Source organism: Halichoerus grypus, chromosome 10 (assembly GCF_964656455.1).
Source record: "Halichoerus grypus chromosome 10, mHalGry1.hap1.1, whole genome shotgun sequence".
Taxonomy (NCBI): domain Eukaryota; kingdom Metazoa; phylum Chordata; class Mammalia; order Carnivora; family Phocidae; genus Halichoerus; species Halichoerus grypus.
The window spans coordinates 12,418,300-12,438,872 of record NC_135721.1 but is presented as its reverse complement, the minus strand read 5'-3'; the positions used below and the strand labels follow the sequence as shown (position 1 = coordinate 12,438,872).

The following is a 20,573-nucleotide window of genomic DNA, read 5'->3' as shown; positions in this document are numbered from 1 at the left end:
GTGTGTAGAAGCAGCAAGGGCTGGTCCCGGCTTCCTCTCGGAGGCCAGTGCCAAGGGGCCAAGGCCGAAAGAAGGGCAGGGGGTACCGTGTGCGGGGTAGCCGGCACCAGCTCCCGGGCGCGGAAGGGGTCGCCGCGCGCGTGTGGGGCGAGGCGGGTGCCAGCGGGGGTGGGGAGCCCCGGGGGCCGGGGCGGGGCGGGGCGGCCGCAGCGGGCCGGGCTGGGGGCGGGCCGGGGCGGGGCGGGCCGGGGCGGGGCTCCGGGGCCGTCTCGCAGGCTGCGGCGGCCGCGGGAGAGGCGTCCACAGCGGCGGCGGCTGGGGCAGCGGTGGACGCGCGGCCGAGCTGGGCGGCGGCGACCCCGGGTGAGCGCAGCGCGGACGCGGCGGGGGCGCGGCGGGGGAGCGCGGGTGGGGGTCGGCAGGGAAGGGGGCTCCGGAGGCGCCGGGGCGAGCCCTGCCATCCTTTCCCAGCTCCCGACGCCCCTGCAGCCTTCAGGGGAGGGAGGGAGGGAGGGAGAGCGGAGGACCCAGTCCTTCAGCCCTTCTCCAGCTATCCGCCGTCCAGATGTCCGTCTGTGCGCCCGTTGCCCCGCTCCCCAGGGCTGCCTCCTGATTGTGTTCCCCGATCACCCCTGTCACCCCTCAGCCACGCGGCACCCCGGTCCCCCCGCCCCCAGCCAGGTATCTTCAGCTCCAAAGCCATTCTTCCAGGACACCCCAACCTTCTGCTTCCCCCTTCCCACCACCAGAGGCCCAGGCTCCCCACCTCTCTCTACAGAGCCAGAAGCAAGGATGCCCCCCCTCCCCAGTGCCTGCACACCTGGACCCTTCTGCTGCAGCCTGCCCCAGATGTTCTTAGCCAGTCAGCGCACTGCTGTGCCTAGGACCCAGGCCTCCTGGCCCTATCACCTTCCTCCTCCTGAGAATCCCAGTCTGGCAAAAGGGACTTTACAGATCTTACGCTTTGGGAACAATTTGACCCACTTCCCAAAAGGCTGGTCCCAGGCCAGCCATGCAATTTGTTGGAGACACCTGTCTTGCCTGCCAGCTGAAGGACTAAGAAGCCTCTCTCATAATGGGCCAGTGGGTACCTGGATCCTTCTCCAGGCTGTCCTGACTTGCTGGCCAGTGTCCCCAGGGACCAGAACCAAGACCTTTGCCATTTAAGACCCCCAGAGGTATATGCTGACCCCACCCCCCAGATCCTCAGAATTCCCCCAGCCACTGTGTTGGGCGTGTAGGGTCCAGTACTGACGGGCCACCCTTCTGGGCCCGGTCTCCTCGCCCATGTCCCTGTTTCCCTGCTTGCTCCCCGGGACTCCAGGGCAGAGTAATGGGGCAGGTGTTTTGGGCCTCGATCGCCCCCACAGCTCTGTGGCCCTCCTGCCTTACTCCGTTGGAAACTTTTCCCATCTTTCACCATCACCATCCCTCTGGATAGGGCCTGGGCCATCTTCATAGCACTGAGTCTCCAGGGCACAGCAGGCTGGGCTGGGATCTTGAAGGACTGGGACCCGTGCTGCATGAGGGCCAGCAGGAGGAGGGTGGCTGCTAGCCAGGTCAGGCTGGGCATCTGGGCCTGGGGACTAAGGCTTTAGGGTGGGTCCTTGGCTTTCACTGAGCTCCGAATGGGGTCCCAGGCTCGCCTTGCTGTGAAGAGAGGAGGCAGAGCAGGGGCTGTTTTTCCTGCGTGCTTCTGACTGTCTTGTGTTGCTATGGTGACAGTTTTGCCTCTCTTCCTCCTCCTGACTCTTCTGGGAGCTGGTTTTTATTGGTCTGTTGTCCTGTCTTTTATGGCTCTAATTTCTCCTTTCTACTTGCTCTGAAATAAACAGTCATAAACATGGGCACTGGGCCCAGGCTGGGGGCTGGCAGAACTTCACCTCCTTCTGGCCCTGGGCTCCTGCGAGGGGAGAGAGGTGGGGACAGACCTGCCCACACTCCCTCCTGCCCTCAGCTCTGGGAAGCGGGCAGCGCCGCCGTCTCGGGCACACGGTGCCTCGCATCCTACCTCGGTGCTAATAAGAGATTCCATGTGTACTGGAGGAGCTCACTGAGGTTCATGACAGCGCTGTGTGGTAGGGACTGTCCCCACTTTGCAGATGACAAGACTGAGCTCAGAGTGAGCCTTCTCCCTCGGGTCACACCGGATTTAGCACCGAGTCAGCGCTCCGTTTTTGTTCAATGAATGAAACAGTGATGGAACTGGCACCAAACGCCCATCTCCCTGACTTCCCACCCTGTGGGCTTCCTGGTCTTGCTCCTCCCGGGACAGCAGAGCCCCCTAAGCCTTGTGTTCTGGGGGTGCCGCTGACTCCTACAGTGGCAGGCTGCCGGGGAGCTGCCTGTCAGGTCTCTGGTGCACCCTTGACCCCAACTGTGGGAGACCCAAGTTGAGAGGAGAGTGAAGCCACTTGTGACTTCCTGTTTTTTTACTCAGCCCCGAGAAGCATTCAGTTTGCTTTTGCTCTCCGGGCCTAGATGCAACTGGGTGAGTCAGGGGCACTGAGAGCCAAGTTAACCCACTCCCCCCCTCCGCCCCCATCCCAGCCAGCCCTGAGTGAGGAGTTCAGAGTTTGCCAGGGCCATAGGGTCACCGACTGTCAGCTGTCGGTGACACTCTCCAGAGAAGCTGCCCCCTCTCTTCCCTTTTATTTTCCCTTTCTCACACACTCTCTTCTTTCCCACCCCCTTCCCTTCACTTTGCCTATCTATGCTCCAGGCTTGGTAACATGAAAAGACTAGGGAATCAGCAGCCTCATTGCCGGATGTCGGCCCTGGGGAAGTCAGTTCACTCCTATGGGCCTCAGTTTACCGTCTTTAAAATGGGGCTGAGAGCATCTGTTCCAATAGCCGTGTTTGCTTGTTCCTGAAGGATGGTAAGGAGTAGCCTGAAGAGGGTACTTTAAAGGTTTGAAAGCCTGAAGCACCTATAATGTCTTCATCCCGTTGGGAAATCTCAGTGTTGAAGAGACCCTGAGCTGCTGCCCAGAGATGGAAAGCTGATCTAGGAATCATTAAGCTGTGATAGCTCAGGTCTGGGAGGCATTGTCTAAAGTCATCTTGTCCAGCCTTGATGTTGAATTCACTTCCATTCATGCACTTGACCTTCATTGAGCATCTACTCTGTACCAAATACAGTTTTGGCAACTGGGCATTTAAAACACTGTCCATTATTCCTTTTTTCAAAGAATGTAGTCAGACATAGAAAGAGATTCTTCTGATGCGTCAGAGAGGTGGTGTGATGAAGGGAAAGTTGGGGTGATGTGGGGCCCCAGACACCTTGACTAGGTCACCCATTAAGGTTGAATCAGGCAGCCTGTGCTTGGTGGTTACAACATAGTTGTCCTACTGCTGCCCACTTGGGGAGCCCGAGTCCAGCCCTCACTGCGATGGGGTGATTGCTGCGGAGCCCCTCACTCAGCGGCTGAGCAGGAACAGCAGAGGCCTATGGCAGGGAGCCAGTCCTGCCTACCTTGCTGAGTTTCGACTCGTCGACCCAGTATCCTCTGGTTCCTAGTTCATCCAGGTTAAAATCCTTTCTCAGAGGCTGCATGGTGTGATTGGAAAGAAGTGGATTTTGGAGTCAGCTATGAATCCAGACTCTGCTGCTGCTGTGTCCCAGTTGGGGGATCCTGAAGGACTGTCTAACAGCTCCGAGCCTCAGTTTGTGTACCTGTAAAATGGCAACACTGATACTTGTCTTCCAGGAAGTAAATGATCTTATGTCTTTATGGCTTCTGGCATGGTGCCCACCTCACAGTAGACTTGCCCTTATTTACTTTCATTGATTAGAAAAGAGTTCTCAGTTACTGGGCCTCTGGGTCCTCTTAGAATTGCGGTGGGGAGCTCTTTGGACTAATTCTGGCCTTCAGAGATCTATTCGTTATCTGGGAAGGTTAAAAATTGCCCATGCTCTGGTTCCTCAACTGTTGGTTAGTCTTTGAGTTATCTCTCACCAGATAAACTGTACTCCACAAAACGGTGCCTCTATGCAAATCACCAACACTTTGGCTTTCTCAAAGGGGAACGAATTTGAAATGGCCAAAAAACACTCTGAGTTTCAAACATAGGTTACTATCTGTGAGAATATTTTAATTTGATATAGACCCACATGTTTATTTTTGCTTCGTTGCCTTTGATTTTGGTGTCAAATGCAAAAATTCATTGTTCAGACCAGTGTCAGGGAGCTTATCGCCTGTATGTTCTAGGCGATTTATGGTTTCAGGCCTTATTTGCAAGGTTTTAATCCATTTCGAGTTCATTTTCATATACAGTGTAAGATAGTGGTCCATTTTCGTTCTTTTGCATGTGGCTGTCCAGTTTTCCCAGCACCATTTGTTGAAGAGACTGTCCTTTCCCCATTGTATATTCTTGGCTCCTTTGTCAAAGAATACTTGAAAATGAATGCTTCATACGTTTCATACTGGACATGTTTAGCTTCCTTTTTTTAAAGTTACCATATATATGTATATACATTTTTCTCAAATCATCACCAGAACTCTGTGACGTTAGTATTCTTGTCCCCTTTTTATAGTTAGGGAAACCAGGAAAGGCAAGGTAACTTGCAAAGAGTCCATCAGCTAGTAAGGGACAGGGCCAGAATTTAAAACTGGGTCCTGCTTGCACTTTCTGCCATAGTATACAGTCTTGTCATTTCCTTGGCTGGTGTGTCAGTGACCTAAAATAATTGTGTTTGGAGAAGGAGAGCAGATTTCAATGGGAGTGGAACTGGTCAGTAACTTAGACTCATAGTAAATATTTAGAGACTTTATTAAGGGTTTTGCTCTCAGCGTAGCATTAATAAAGCTTTGTGCAGTTGGCGAAGGCCTCATTCCTAGAAGTGATGAATGGAAGAAGAGTCTGATACGTCTGAGTTAAGAGAAAATGTTTGACGATGTTAGGAGTAGCTTCCTTTGCACAAGAATGCATTGCTGCTTTGTCATTGAAATAAATTGAACTGATTTTGTAACTGAACGTACAAACGGAAAACATGACAGGTGCGTCCCAGGGATATATATGGACCGAAGCAACAAGGTCAGAAAATGTGGGTGGATGGCTTTTAAATGTGAGGGTGATTTGGATTCAGGCTGGCATTATAACCCACGTCTAGGAAGATGGAGGTATTGAAAAGCGATTACAGAATTGTGCACTCCTAGCCTTTCTCAGGTAATTTAGAAGCCTAATTTCCCTGGTTTGGGGAACCCGTTGTCCCAGCGAATCCAAGTGCTGAAAATGGGTGCCATGTCTACCAGCAATGTGCTTACTGGGTCCAGCTTAGCGCCGCAGACAGATGTGCTTCTATTTGCAATTATCTCAGGGTCTGAGTCTGGTGTCTGCTTATTTAATGACTTCACTTTCTAATAAAAATTCTGTATGGTGTAGATAATTAGATCTTTAAAATGAAACTGGGGAAATGGTATGCCCCCAAAGAATTGAACTGCAGTTTTATGATGAATCAAGCATTAAAATGAGATCATTCATTCATTCATTTAACAAATATGTATGGGGTAGGTTCTTGCCCTGTGCTGCACTAGGTAAGGAACAGAGATCAATAGGGCATCATCCCTGCCCACAGCTGGTTGTCATTCCAGGGGAGGCCGAGGAGGAGACGCACGCCTAAGTGGAGCTTGGCATTTGTCATACAGAGTGCCGTGTGCCAGAGAGAGGGAAATGTAATCGTTTCGACTCTTACTGCAAGAGTTACTATTGTGTTATTTGTGGAGCACCTGAATTACACCGGACATGTTTCAGGGAAGAGGGGGAAAGCACGCGGCTTGGACAGCTGATGACCCGGGCGTGGCTCTCAGCTCTGCTCCTCGCTGCCTGGGTCCGTTTCTCTGTCGGTGAAACGGGAAGGTTGAATTTGAGGACTTAAAAGAGTCCTTCTGCATCGAGGAGCCTGATGATTCTAATACGCCCAGGGCTCCTTTTCCTGAGTGACAGGGGAAGAGGCAAATCTGGCAGCCTTAGTCAGTGGGGCTGCCGAGGCCAAGCTGGGGAGGGCGAGAGCCAAGGGTGTTTTCAAATAATCCTCTCAAAGAGCAGAGAAACCTTGCTCTCCTCCCCAGAAAGGGAACCGCTGTTCTGGTTGAGCATCAGATAAATGAGTGGAAGTCAAGGCCAATGACAACAGGGAGAGACAAAAGGGATGCAGGAGCTCAGCAGAGGCGGGGAGGAGAGTCACCAGCTTACTCCCACTTTCCAGGGTCTCTGCTGACATGGAGATGGAGGGCTTGGCTTCACAGAAGCCTTGGCTACTGCAATTGTTTTAAGTTAATGTCCTTTTAAAAAAAAATAATTTGGTTTGATGATTCCCAGGCTTTAGAATAAATGAAAATGCACAATCATCTTAGGATCGTGAGGAACAATGACAAACACACAACTTCCTCAACACTCCATCAAGTCCCGTCTTTCCCATTGACCACCAAACACAGGCCCCTCTAGTAGCAACCACGGGACTGGGTCCCAGTCGCCTAGAGTAGCATGGCAGCGTGCTGTGGCTGGGGGACGAGCAAATTCTCATCTGTCTGAGTCTCGTGGTCCTCTTGGTCCAGCGTGGGCCACAACACCTTCTGAGCCATGTAAATTATTGTTGGCAGCAATCATGAGCATTTAGGATCACTTTTAGCCATCTTCTGACGAACTTTTGAAAGAGATATCCTCATTCTGGATGGGGAAACAGAAACGCAGAGGTGTTAATGAACTTGCATCAAGTCACCTCATTAAGGAAGGTTGCGGGCTGCTGCCTGAAGCCACCTCTATGTGCCTGCAAAGCCTGGTCTCTCTCTACCACCCACACGAGAGATGAGAACCGTGCCTATGTGAGGAGCGTGGAATTAAGAAGCATGCATCTTGGGTAGAATCCTCATCTTCAAGAGCTAGATGTGCTTCCATACCTTGAAATTGAAAGAAGAAGAAGAAGAAGAAGAAGAAGAAGAAGAAGAAGAAGAAGCAGCAAAGAAAATAGAGCCGTATTTTCAGTGCTTCCCCATGACCGGTATCTTTGCATTGGGCTGATGTCCTTGGAGGGTGTCCTTTGCTCAGCCTACTTCATCAGAGAATGCCATCCAGCAGTAATGAGCTGAGCCTCTGGTGTGTGCGGCATATGGCCTTGCTGAGCTGTGAAGCCCACCCCAGTTGAGACAGGTTGTGCAGAACTTATATTTCAGACCTCTCCCTGCGACAGCTGGAGGTCACAGGAACACGCGAGAACTGTGGTCTCAGCTCACACAATGACGGACTTGCTTGTCCTCGAAACTGGAATGACACCTTTGGTCTACTTCCTCTATTGTACAAAAACTGAGGTCAAGAGAAAGAGACAGATAGATGGGGAGCCAATACCAGAGGCTTTTTCAAGGCTGGGGCAAGAATTCAGCTTCGCTAGAGCTGCAACTGGGCTCTACCTCTTTGAGAGGTCTAGAGGTGAAAGGAGCATCTAGAAGTTCTGGGAAAATATCCCGGGGCTACAAGGCGAATGTGCCCCTGGAAGCAAACAAACCTGGGTTGAAATCCTGGCTCTTCGCCTCAGCAAATTCCTTAGGCTTGCTAAGGTTCCTAAGTTTGTCATTTATGAGCTGAAGTTAATAATATTTGTGTCTCAGGCATATTGTAAAGGACAAATTAATTAAACATATGTCAGTCTACCTTTTTTTGCCTGCTCTTTGAAGAAAATTTGAAAAGTTTTTGCTACTTCCTTTAGGCTCCTCTTTATTTGTTGTTTGGGGTGAAAAATGACACGGGGCTTTTCCTTGCTCCTGACAAAGCCCCCGAATCCACTCCTCTGGGTTGATATTTCTAGCTGTTATACTTGAATTGAAGCTGGCTGGAGTGTTTGCTGGAGTGTAAGACAAGGGTTGTACTTTATAAGTAATGCGTCTCCCCACCCTTAGTCTTTTTCTTATTTATTTATTTTGTGTGTGTGTGTGTGTGTGTATGTGTGTGTGTGTTTTCTTTCTGGAGTGTTGAGGTTTCAAATCTGGGCCCTTGAGTGCCTTCAGATGGAATAAATGAGGTTGTAAGCTATTTTCTGACATTCCCTTCTTTGCAAGTCCAAAATCCAAAATACTCTGAAAAGTTAAAGTTTTGTCTTTCATAGCTCATTTGGAGGCAAAAGCTGGCCTGATCGTACATAAGATTATTTATAGTTTTTATTTATACCGCTCTAGGTGAGTAAGATTTTTCATCAGATAGATGAGTGCCCCTGACCCTGCCCAGGGTATACATAACATAGTATATGCACTATATTATTGTTCTAAAATCTGAAAGATTCTGAATTTGGAAGTACATGTGGGGAAGAAATTTCAAAGAAGTGTTTGTGGGCTTCTTCTTCAAAAGCCCATAGGAACACACAGCATCCCTTGGGTTGGGGGGTTGGGAAGGCATGGGTGGGGCCCTCGAGACTCCTACCTTTGGTACCAGATGGTATGGTGACATGGTTCATCCGTTGCTCATCAAAAGCCTTAAAGCATATTTTGTATGTGATATGTATTATATGCTGTATTCCTACAATAAAGTAAGCTAGAGAAAAGAAAATGTTGAGAAAATCATAAGGAAGAGAAAATATATTTATAGTACTGTACTGCAATTGTCAAAAAAAAATCTATGTATAAGTGGACCCGCACAGTTCAAACCTGTGTTATTGAAGGATCCACTGTAATAGGGAAAAAAATTAAATGACCATCCTTGGCACGGACCCAAAACAACAGGAGCAACAACAACAACAAAACTTTTTTTTTTAAGATTTTTATTTATTTATTTGAGAGAGAGAATGAGAGAGAGAGCACATGAGGGGGGGAGGGTCAGAGGGAGAAGCAGACTCCCTGCTGAGCAGGGAGCCCGATGCGGGACTCAATCCTGGGACTCTAGGATCATGACCTGAGCCGAAGGCAGTCGCTTAACCAACTGAGCCACCCAGGCGCCCAACAACAAAACTTTTTAAAGCATAGGTTCCAAAGTTTCATTGAGACAAAGTAATTTTTTTAAAAATTCCATAGAACTAAAAATAAGCTGGGAATTTTTGGTCTAGTGTGGCTTATAGTCCAATTTCATCATTGGCCTTTGGAGGAAGGTGGAAGGGAATTTTTAAATCTTACTCATCATTTTAGCCGTGTGAGGAGGAACCAGGGCCTGAATAGTTGAGCCAGGGGAAGTGAAAGCGGCCGGCAGAGCGTGAGAAGGTCTTGCTTCTTATCTTGGGTCTGCTCTTGACTTGTTGAGTCAGCTTGAGCATGTTGCTTCCCTTCTCCCGGCCCTAGGAACTCAGTTTCTAAGTAATTAAGTCTTTCTTTCTCCCTCTCTGAGAGGCTAGGAGTGGAGGTGGGGGCCCCAGCAGAGTGAAAAGCGCTGAGCGACTTGCTGCCTGTGTTCTGGTAGCCTCCATCCGGCCTCCACACAGACTGGAGAGGGAGGCCAAGAGGCTGCCCCCCGCACTCTGCATCGGTTTCCTCCGGCTGTTCGTTCTCACAACACTGATCCTCTCATTCCCGGGGCTGGTTTGTGTGGGATCCACTGGGGCACCAGCACCTGCATGGATGCCCAGCAAGGGCTCAGTGGTCTCCAGCAAGCGTTGCAGGTGACCGGGTCCCTGCTGCAGGTGGCCGGTCCCTGCGGTTGCTGTCATGACTAGGGTTGTCGAGATCGTGGTTCGGCATCGCTGAGGAGATGTCAGGAAGGAGCGTGAAAGTTCCCTATTGTAGAGCGTGGGACCAGGGGAAGGTCTGCCCAAAGGAAATGGAATAGTCTGCACCTTTGTGGGCTAAGCATTGATTATAGAACACGTAGGGAAAGGGCTTTGGGGACCAACCTCATTCTCTCTCTCTTATTTCTTTGCCTTTTAAGTTTACACTTAATGTATCGTAATTCTGGCTTTTGCCAGGTTGAACGTTTCACTTGTCCTCCCAGATCTAACAACGTTGAAGAAGTCGGTAACTCTGCCTCTCCCTGAGCACCCACCCCGATCCTCTCACCTAGCAGTGACTCGTGTTAGGAACCAAGGGCCTGACTGTGGACAGGGGTTTCCACCATGGAGAAGTGACCTTGAATTTTAGGATCCTGAGGCCCTTCTGTTTGCAGAGACTGTGGGAGCCACTGGGGAGTGGGAAAGATGGTTGACACCGGGACACACTGAGGTGGGGGTACTTCTGAGGATGGCTGGTGCTTATCAGTTAGAGAGGCCTGGCCTCCTGCATGTGTGTGTGGGTGTGCATGCATGTGTTAGGGAGTCCTTTCACATTCTGGGAGGTGCTGCCAGGGCCTGAGCCCTGCTAGGTGCTCTCTGAACAAGGCTCCACCTCGACCTGAGCCCTGGTTTTCGTGTAGCTCACTGGGGAACTGAACACTGAGGTGCTCCCCCAGGGCTAAGGGACCTTTTGTATTTCAAGGACCAGTGTGACCCCTGAGATCGGCAATTCTGGGCTTCACTGGCAGGAGGCAACTAAATTATGTTTCTTAGGGAGAAATAGCTAATCCTTTTGCTTTGGAAGCACAGAACCCTGTCAAATGTTATTCTAGACATACTTGAAAACATTCAAATCCTTTGAGCTTATTACTTTAAAGATAAAATCAATGAAAGAGAAACCGAATATAAGGTTTAAAAAATAAAGGACTAGGAAAATATTCAGTTTTATTTAATAGCCAATTGGGGGACATAGGAAAAGATGATGAAAGAGAAGGAAAAAGAGAAACCCAGAAGGGTAACTGTGGCGGCTGCCTCTGCCCTAGGAAACGGGGGTCCTTGGGTCCTCTCGTGCAAGCTCAGCAGAGTCAGGAGCCTGGAGGGGAGGGGGGAGAAGGAACAGAAGTAGGGAGCTAGGGATCCTGGCTCAGTTCCGCTTCCTAAGCTTCCAAGGAGCAGGAAACACTAGCGGGATATGGAGGGAGCACTGCCTGGGGAGTCCCTGGGGAACTGAGATCTGCCACTGACTCACTAACCTTCTGTAATCATCCTCCCTCTCTGGATCCCACTCACTGCCTAATGAGTGGGTTTCACTAGATGAAGTGTAAAGCAATTCCTGGGGTTGATGAGGGAAATCTGGCCCCAGACTCCGGGCCCAAGGCTCTCAAGGAGATGGAGAGGGTTGCCTGGCTCTGGCCTGTAGTGGTGGCCTCCTTCCCCATGGGGTCCACATGAGGCTTTCCTCCCTCATGCCTGGAGGCAAGCGTGTAAGCGCCTGCCTGCATGAATGAAGTGCTATAGGCGTATCTCCTATTTTGTCCTCCTTTTAAACCACTGTGTCAAGACGCCATCCCTCCTCCTCCCTTTTTTACACTGTTCAGTCGGTAACCTGCTAGTGAGGTTGTGGGTTGTATAAATTTATCCGTTCAACCTCAACTTCAGGAAATACTTTGAGTAGCTCATATAAACAAAAATAGCAACGGTGTTTTTGATATTTCATGGTATATGCACATGAATTATTTTTATGACCCAGGACCAACAGGGCCCCTCGTCTTTCAAAGCACACTCAAATGTTCAATTATATTAATAGTAATGAATTATGCTCTTCAGCATGCATTGAGCACCTATTAATTCCATTTTGCTAGGCTGTTTATGTACATTTCTCACCCTAGAGACAACCTTGCAAGGTAGATCTATTGATTTCTCTTTTGAAGATAAAGACAAGGAAGTCAAGAGAATTTTACAAACTTGCTTTGAGACATAGGATTGAAAATGCGGCCCCAGGATTTTGACTCAAATCTGCCTGGCTCTCAAAGTCCTCCACTTTCCCACACCACATAGTTCACTGCTTCCAGGCCACAATCTTATTTTTTTAGGAAAATACCGATTTTTTTTTTCCTGCCGTGATTCTCCTCAAGCCTCAGAAAATAAAATCTGAGTTGGAGTTTGTTGCCTTTTTCCAGAATGGCGTCCCATGGCTCTCCCTACTGTAATGTAAACTTCATGCAATCATTGTATTCCCATGTAGCAAACTTTGACTCTGCACTTCCAAAGAGGCAGACACTGTTCTAGAAGCTTTTATGTGTCATTTAGTAGGAGACGATGTGGACTTTATTTTACAGAGGGCAAAACTCAGACTCAGATGCAATTATTTACACAAAGGCAAATAGCATATGACAAGTGGCGGTTTGCTTTGTGAATTAACAGTTTAGAATATAGTTCTATAGCGTGCTTGGGATTTTGCTTTTGGCCTGGGACCGAAGCATCCCTTGTTAAACCACAAGATCAAGTTCAGCTAACCCACCCAGCTCACACCCTCATTGTGCCTGGCTTCCTCAGTCTCTGTCTGCTGCGGTTGGAACTTGATTTGGTGGTTGTGGAGAAAGGCATGGTTCCTCTTGTCCTTTTCCATCTTGCATTAGCCTGCACCATCCTCAGCTCATTTTAGGTCGTCTGAACTCCTGTTTTAGTTTCATTGCTCATCATAGACTTGCCAATATTATGTATTAGCTTCCTATTACAGAGGAGAAAGCGGTAATATGATTTACCCGAGATCACATGTGGGCTAGGCATTCTCTTTCTGAAATGATTTTTTAAAATTTTTTTATTTAAATTCAATTAGCCAACATATAGTACATAATTAGTTTCAGATAATTTTGTTTGATAATTTATTAGTTGCGTATGACACCCAGTGCTCGTTGCATCATGTGCCTTCCTTAATGCCCATCACCCAGTTACCCTATCCCCCCCACCCCCCCTCCAGCAACCCTCAGTTTGTTTCCCAGAGTCAAGAGTCTCTCATGGTTTGTCTCCCTCTCTGATTTCTTCCCATTCAGTTTTCCCATCCTCACCCTTTGATCCTCTGTGCTGTTTCTTACACCTTGAATGTGCCCAATCTCATCTGAAATGCTTTTTATTTACCCAAAAGATCCTTTGAGTTTCAGTTCTGGTGTTACCCTCTCCAAGATACATCCCCCAACTCCCTGCCAAATCCATCCATTCATCATCCATCCATCTATCCATCTACTTTTTCAACAAATACTTATTGAGCACTCACAGTGTGTTGGGGCCTTTCTCCTCTGTGTCAATTTCTGGAGATTCAGCAGTGAAGCCAACAGGCAAAACTCCTTGCCCCCATGAAACTTTATTCCATGGGGGAAAGATGGGCTATGAGCATGTATATTATGTTAGACATCCTATGTTCCATGAAGAAGAATGAAGCAGAGATGGTGTACAGAGTGAGGGGTGAGTGGGGGGAAGAGTTGCTACTTGGAGTTGGGTGGTCAGGGAAGTCCTTGTGAAAGGTGAGGATGAGGGCAGGTCTGCAGGAAGTGAGAGAATGAACCATGTAGCTTGCTAGGGGAAGCGTGCTCCAGGAAGAGAGTAAGCGGAATAGGTGTACCCAGCCCATTGACGGGCCAACAAGGAGACCAGGGCTTGTAGCCGAGTGGACAGGTGGGCAGCGGCAGGCAGACATGTCGGGGCGATAGCCTTGGGCTGGCCTGTGATTTCAGTGCTCTCCTGCTGTTCCCTCTGACTGAGAGCCTTCACCTTTTCCGCTGCTCTGTCCCCATGCTGGTCTGTGCACCCTGGAGGGAAGGCCTCTTATATCCGTGGTTTTCACATCCCCAGCCCCCAGCTCAGGCCTAGGGGAGAGGAAGAGTGCAGCATTTATAACTCTACTCCTTTTCTTCTTCTTTTTTTATGGCCAAGTGTTCTCATTAAAGACTATTTGTGATTCTTTTGATAAAAAATGGTTATTTTGAAGGAATGCCTCTTCTAAACTCCAATTAGCCAGTTCCTTTTTGGACAGCCATCAAACGGATGGACTCACTAGGGAGAGAATAAGGTGCCAGGAAAAAGCTGGAAGTGAAAGTTGCAGAGAGGAGGGTATTCACTGGAGTCCAGAGGAAGAGGGCCTCACCAGAAATCCCCAGGGATTTAGCAGGACGGCCCAGTTCCCTGCTGGGGACTGGTGTTTACAGAAAGTGACCACAGGCTGGAACGAGGAGGCTCTCGAGAAACCCTCAAAGCGTGTCAGGAGACCAGCCAGGACTTTCCACTCACTGCTTCTCAGAGGATAGCTGGGGAGGGGGGACCCCCAGGGACCTGGAAGGCCTCATCTCTGGAGACCTTTCTGGAAAGAAAAGAGCCTTTCCCCTGCTAGGGAGTTTCCCCTCATGGAGTGGAACAGTGGTCTCTGAGAGGCTTGGGCTGCTTCTGAGGTGGGGCAGGAACATGTGGAATGCAGCTGGGCTAAGAGATGAGGGCCGGGCAGAAGCGTGTGGCCTTCGGTCACGTGCCAGCATTAGAGACCGCCTGTGACTGTCGGCTCCCACCTTCCTATCTGCTCCCAGTCAGAATCCTGCATCCTCAGGACAAAGGGGACTTACAGCAACTTGGCCCAACTCATATCCCTTGGCACAAGTAGCTCAGTAGGGTCGAAGCAAGGGGGTCTGGGGAAGGGGAACCGAAGCCGGACATCCTGAAGTCTGTGGGAAGTCATTAAGGAATCGCAACAAGGCAGTGGTGAAATTGGACTTTCAACCAGAGGGACTTGTGTGTCAAAGCGGGTGTGATATACTCACAAAGCTGCGGAGAGTTCACCGATGAGAGCCGGGGAGGAGGGTCATTCCTTTATAGCTGGTGTGTCAGGTGGTGGGCTTGTTTAAAAGTAATAAAGTGGGAAAAAGAAAAGTTTGTCTCATAATTATTCAACAACATATATATTTTTTTGAGAATGGACCGTGGGCAGGCACCGTGCAAGGTGCTTGTGTAGCTGGATCCCCATGCCCTCACGGAGTCTCCATTCTACTGGGACTTCTAGAAGAACTGTTCTTCAGGACACTCGAGATAAGATCACTTGAATGCCCTGGCTTCAGATGCATGTTGCAAATCTTTAAAAGTGGGGGAATACACATTCACAGTACCTGATGTTCGAAGAACAGGGAGCGAGGTCTGTACCCGCCAATGACCTGTTGAAAGCAAGTCCCAGCCTTGCCCGGCTCTCCTCTCTTCCCTGTCGGTGGAGTTGACCTTCTTTCCTTGCAGCCCACCCTCTCGGGGATCTGATGGACATAACAAACTTTGGAAACAAGTTAAAAGCGCTCTATAAATTGCAAGGTGTTACTCACCTGCCTGGGAGGGACCTCCCTTAACAACGTGGCGCCTGTGAGAAGTTTGGATGAAGCCTAACGTTTGTTCACAACCCAATCGTTAGAAACTTTGCTTCCCCTGGTATGTCTCTGACAGCCTGTATGGGCTTTCTTCCAGCTTTCAGAATGGCTTTTCCTGACTTTATGTTAGTGTCTGGCTTCTGCAGAACTTTAAAAAACCTTCACGTGTATATGTGTATCTGAGTGCTATGGGGCTGATTGTATTTTTTGGTGGATATCACACTAAAGAAAGAAAAAGGCCAGGATGGTCGCTCAGGGTCTGAAAAGCCTGGGGTGCTGTATGAAAATAGCATCTGTGGGTAGAGAGCGGGGAGGGAGGTGTCAGAAGTCAGCCTCGCTTGGGTCAGGGTAGGAAACCAATAGTGTGAATGAAAAGGAGCATCGCAGGGTGCCAACTCTCTCAGACCCCCAAATATAGCTTTTGAAAACTGAGCTTTCTGGTGAAAAGATTAGCTGTTGCTGAATGCCTTCCGTATATGTCAGTAAGCTGGGACAGAGAGCGTAAAGCCTGCCTGAAATGTGTCTAAATCAATAATGAAGGTGACTCACTCACACCCACTCCTGTGGAAAGGAGCTTTTTTGAAAAGTGAAAATAAGAGGGAAAGAAGAGAATAAAGCAAAGACCGAGAACAATTCGTTTGGATTTAAAACAAGAGGAATAAGAGAATTGAATTAGTCACTCCAAACAGATCCTGTGAGCCTCTGTCCTGAATTACTACCTCCCTGACAAGGTTTTAAGGTCATGGTTTCTTTATGCTATTTCCTGATAAAATGACACACTGTTCCCAGTGCTGGCTTCAGGCATGTGCCGGGCATCCTGGGGATATGTGACATGGAGCTGCTGAGGGGCTACTCTGGAAACTCAGGAAGCCTTGCTATGGCCAGAGAACAGCCATTGTCCCTGAGAAGTTTCAGTAGGACCACGTGGAGCCCCTCAGCTGTGGGGCAGGAGAGCTGAGGCTGGCCTCCCCCCGCCCTGCTGCCCACTCAGTTCAATGTAGATGGAAGCTTAGTCCTTTGGTTCTGCATTTCTTTTACTGTAGATCTCTTGTTCTTTGGCTAGATCATCCCTGATCTCAGGAAATGGCCCAGAGACCAGGGAAACCTGTGTAGTTTGCTAGTGTTTTAATCAATCTGCAGTTTGCAAAAGAAATTTTTACACTAAAGATGTGTCAGTCCTGTTTTTAATCACACTGGGCTATGATAACACCTATGATTTTGTTTCTAGTGCCTTCGTCTCTTTGCTGTTTGATTCTGGGCCATCACTTAACCACTCTTAGGTCTTGGGGACTTCATCCATAAACTGGACATAATTCCTTTTTGCTGTCCTCAACATTACTACCTATGAAATGATTTTATAGGTGATAATGTGGTGTATTCGTCAGCTTTGCTGCGGTAAGAAATAGCCCCCAAATTTCAGTGGTTGTGGCAACAAGCATCTCTCTTATGTCACATGTCGGGGCCTGCAGATTGGCTTTGGTGGTATTGCTCCACATTTCTTATTCTGGCACCTGGGCTGAAGGGACAGGTGCTTCTGGGAGTGTGTCATGCTCATGACAGAAGGAAGAAAGTGAGCAAGGTGGCAGAAACTGCAGGTGCTTCCTGAAGCTTCTGCTTTATTCTACTTACATTCCATTTGCTAAACAGGGCAAAGGGCCAAGTCCTCTATCAGGTGTGTCCCCCTCCCATGGGAGGGGAGGTCGGACATGCAAGTCACGTGGCAGCCAGACAGGCAATATAATCTTTTTACAGTTGAGAAGACAATGGAGCCTAACCCATACCTTATAAACCTATGAAACAAGATGGGCGTGTTAGGTTCCTAGTAAGATAATATTGAGCTGCTATTTCATGTTGATATTTTAGTTAACTGAAATACGCTGACCTAGCCAACATTTGATTACACTAGAAGATAGGTGCTCCAGGATGGAGGAAATTTTATGTCATTTACCCCCAATATGCTGGGGGTAAAACCTAGCGCCGAGCCTGGAAAATAGTAGGTAACAGTACATACTAGGTGTGCTGAATAACCGCATGAGGTCACACTGCTCTAATTCTCTGGGAACTCAAAAGCCAAATATAATTAAGGTTTCCACAGTCTATTTAAGATGAGAAAATTTGGCAAAGCACGGGTTTTAACTGCACACTAGATAAACAGGTTATCAGTGTATTTCTTAAATTCAAACATAATCACATCTCCGAAGCCTTTCTTTTCTTTTATGTTGGAACTCCTGTCATTACATCAAAGAACTCTCATGCAAACATAACTCAAGGTCCCCAGCAGTGCTGATGACCTCTGTCCTCGTCAGGGGCAATAATAACAGTGCTATTGGCCATTGTTGTGTCTTTCTCTGGGGCTTTCCAGAGCTCGGATTATTCCTCCTATCTTTTGTTGTTGTTCTTAACCTGTCTCGCTGGTAGTCTCTTACATTTAGAGAAAAGAAAACCAAGATGCCAAAATGCGAGGGCAGGGCCAAAGGCTATGCAGTGGGCGTGGGCCCCTGCTCCCCCAGCTGTGTGATCTCGGGCTAGTTACTCAACCTCTCTGTGTCTCATTGTTCCCATCTGCAAAGTATGGATCATAATAGCATCTTCCTCCCAGGGTGTTGCGAGGAGCTATTGGGGTAATATGTGTGCAGGCTTTGGAGCTATGCTTAGCAGTAGTGAGTGCTCAGGACGTTCATGATCCATTTTATTTATTTATTTTTTTAAGATTTTATTTATTTATTTGACAGAGAGAGACACAGCAAGAGAGGGAACACAAGCAGGGGGAGTGGGAGAGGGAGAAGCAGGCTTCCCGCGGAGCAGGGAGCCCGATGTGGGGCTCGATCCCAGGACCCTGGGATCATGACCTGAGCTGAAGGCAGACGCTTAACGACTGAGCCACCCAGGCGCCTCTCATGATCCATTTTAATGAGTAGCTCTGTCCAGCCTCAGCACTGAAGGGAGAGCCAGAGCAGAAATGAGGTCTTGGATTGTGACTGGGATGTGGGACCCCATGGACTGAAGGGCTGAGATGGGCGGTGAGGAAGCGAGGACCCTGTAGCAGACGTGGCCGTGCTCCTGTCTGAAGAAATCTCATGACGTGGTGCAGAGACTGGAAAACTCCTCAGGTGCAGGGCCTTCATCACTGCTGTCCCTGAGCTTGGGTGGGGGGTAGGGTGCGTCTGCGAGATTTCCAGTTCGGGCAGGGCTTCTAGTCAGTTCCAGCCCGTGGGCCTCCCATTGCTATAATGATGACTTGGGCAAGAGCTTTCCAAAGCAATGCTCAGTTGAGACGCCAGGGACATCCACAGGGATGTTGTTCATCTTTGTCTCGGGCCTCGAGTGATGGCCTGGGTTAAGCAGTGCCCGCCTGTCTATCAAAGGCATCGAGCCTCTGCACATGGCTCCAGAAGCAGGCTCGGAGCTGGCTTCAGGTGAGAGGGTTCCAGATGAAAGGTAGGCAGGCGCCCCTCCACCCAGATGTCCCCCTTGCATGCATATAAGATCCTCTGGGGGTCCTTGCAAGCCCTCCACAGCTCTTTCCTTCCAAGACCTTGAGTAGACAATGTTCCAAGAGGCCAGTGTGTATTGTATTGGGAACTTGAAAAACATGACGTGTCATTCTGCTTCTCCGTCTATAACTGAGATTTACCTTTCCTCTAATGGCATTGAATTTAAATAATTTCATCTGGAGCATCCAGAAACTTTAAAATCCATTTCAACATCTAACCTTTTTGTCACCAGGATTAACAGGTACTATTAGCAAATTGAAACAACTCATTTAGAATGCTGTGTTTTTGTAATACTGGAAAATGTAGACCTTATTTCCATTTTATCATTTTTCCCTTCTGCTGGTGTTAGGGGGGTAGGACGTTCTGCTCTAAAACGTATCATTCAAGGGTGCATGGGCACTGCTTTCCAGGTTGATTCCTACTTCTGATGTCTCCCTTACTCTGCACAATAGTTCTGGAAATGACACCTTATTATTTATGCCCATTTTATTGAAGAGGGAACTAAAGCTCAGGGGCTCATGTGAGCACTTGGCTCAGGTTATGATAGCTGATCAGTGGAGGGGCCACGACTTGAACCTGGAAGCAGATGTGGCCAGGAGTATGTGGTCTTGGCCCCCGCACAGGGTAGGGGTATCGGTCAGTTGCACGAGGATCACATCGAACTTTTTGAGGGTACTTTGGCCCTCGCAGGTTGGGCCAAAGTGAGTTAGGATTTGTGTTTATGAAAACCTTTCCACTTTGGCTCAAAGTGTATATGTGAGGGTGGTTTTAGCAGTTAGGAGAAATGCGTACCTGTACAGAGGGCCCGTCTGCAAGGGAGGGAGGAGAGCTCAGGATAATCCAGTCTGGGCTCCCTGGTGGGTGAGCTCTTCCCATCCATACCCTGTTGTCAGCTTCTACCCAAGACTGATTGTTTTCTCTTCTGCTCACGTGCATTGGCAACAGGACTGTGACGACTAAGCCTGGTTCATTCATGAATTTATTCCCTACATCTGTCGACAAATATTTATTAGCACTTGTTATGTCCCTGGCACTGAACAAAATGCAGCCCCAAGTTTTACCTTTCATGCACACGTGCACACACACACACACACACACGCACACACTGACCTACACACGCACTATGTGAGGCCGTGGGGAGCCCTATGGGAGGAAGTGGAGCTGGGTAGTGCAGGGAGAGAGTGAAGAAGGTTCGTGCCTACGTGGGTGGTTCAGAGGAGGCGTTCTGACGAGCAGACTCCTGAAAGAAGTGGGAGCTGGGCCTCGGCAGTGTGCGGGGAGAGGTGGACTGTATAAGGCAGAAGGAAGAGAAAGTAAGAGTGTGTTTTGCTGGTTCAAAGACAGGAGAAAAGAGCCAGCGGGATGTGTGGGGGAGTGAATGAAGCCAGAGTGGTGAGGGGAGAGCTGGAAGTCGGCAGGACCTGAAGGGCCTTGCGGAATGGGTCTCTAACAGGGCGACCGGAAACTAACATTGACCGAGAACCCACCGTCCACTAAGCTCTGAGCTGGGTCTCATCTGATTAAAAAAGATTATTTTCTTAACTCTACCAGAATAGCTGGAACGGGACAGAAAGCTGAGGGGCTTGCCTGTAATCAGGTAGCTCACAAATGACAAAACAGCATTTGGACAAGGTCTTTTGAATTTCAGAACATATCACAGACCTGCTTCAAATTTAGACATGTGTTCATTAAAACTGACCCTTGAACAACATGGGGGTTAGAAGCTCCCACCCCATGAGTAGTCACAAATCCCTGTATCACTTTTGACTCCCCCAAAAACTTAACTGTAAGTAGCTTACTGTTGTTGACTGGGAGCCTCCCCAGTAACATTAACAGTCAACACATATTTGTATCTTATGCTTTATATACTGTATTCTTACAATAAAGTAAGCTAGAGAAAATAAAATGTTACTGAGAAAATCATAAGGAAGAACAAACACATGTATAGTACTCTCCTGTAAAAAGTCCACATATAAGTAGATTTGCACAGTTCAAACCCGTGTTACT

At 48.7% G+C, this 20,573-nt stretch overlaps 1 protein-coding gene across 4 annotated transcripts in view; it reads left to right on the top strand.

Annotated features, from left to right (window-relative positions):
* The first annotated feature begins 254 nt into the window (after positions 1 to 254).
* CYRIA (CYFIP related Rac1 interactor A) overlaps positions 255 to 20,573 on the top strand; it is a 105,790-nt gene continuing 85,471 nt past the window's right edge. For all 4 annotated transcript variants that reach the window (XM_036081448.2, XM_036081452.2, XM_036081451.2 and 1 more), the window contains exon 1: positions 255 to 363. The gene's annotated coding sequence lies outside the window, so the exon portion shown is untranslated. The remainder of the gene's footprint in view (positions 364 to 20,573) is intronic.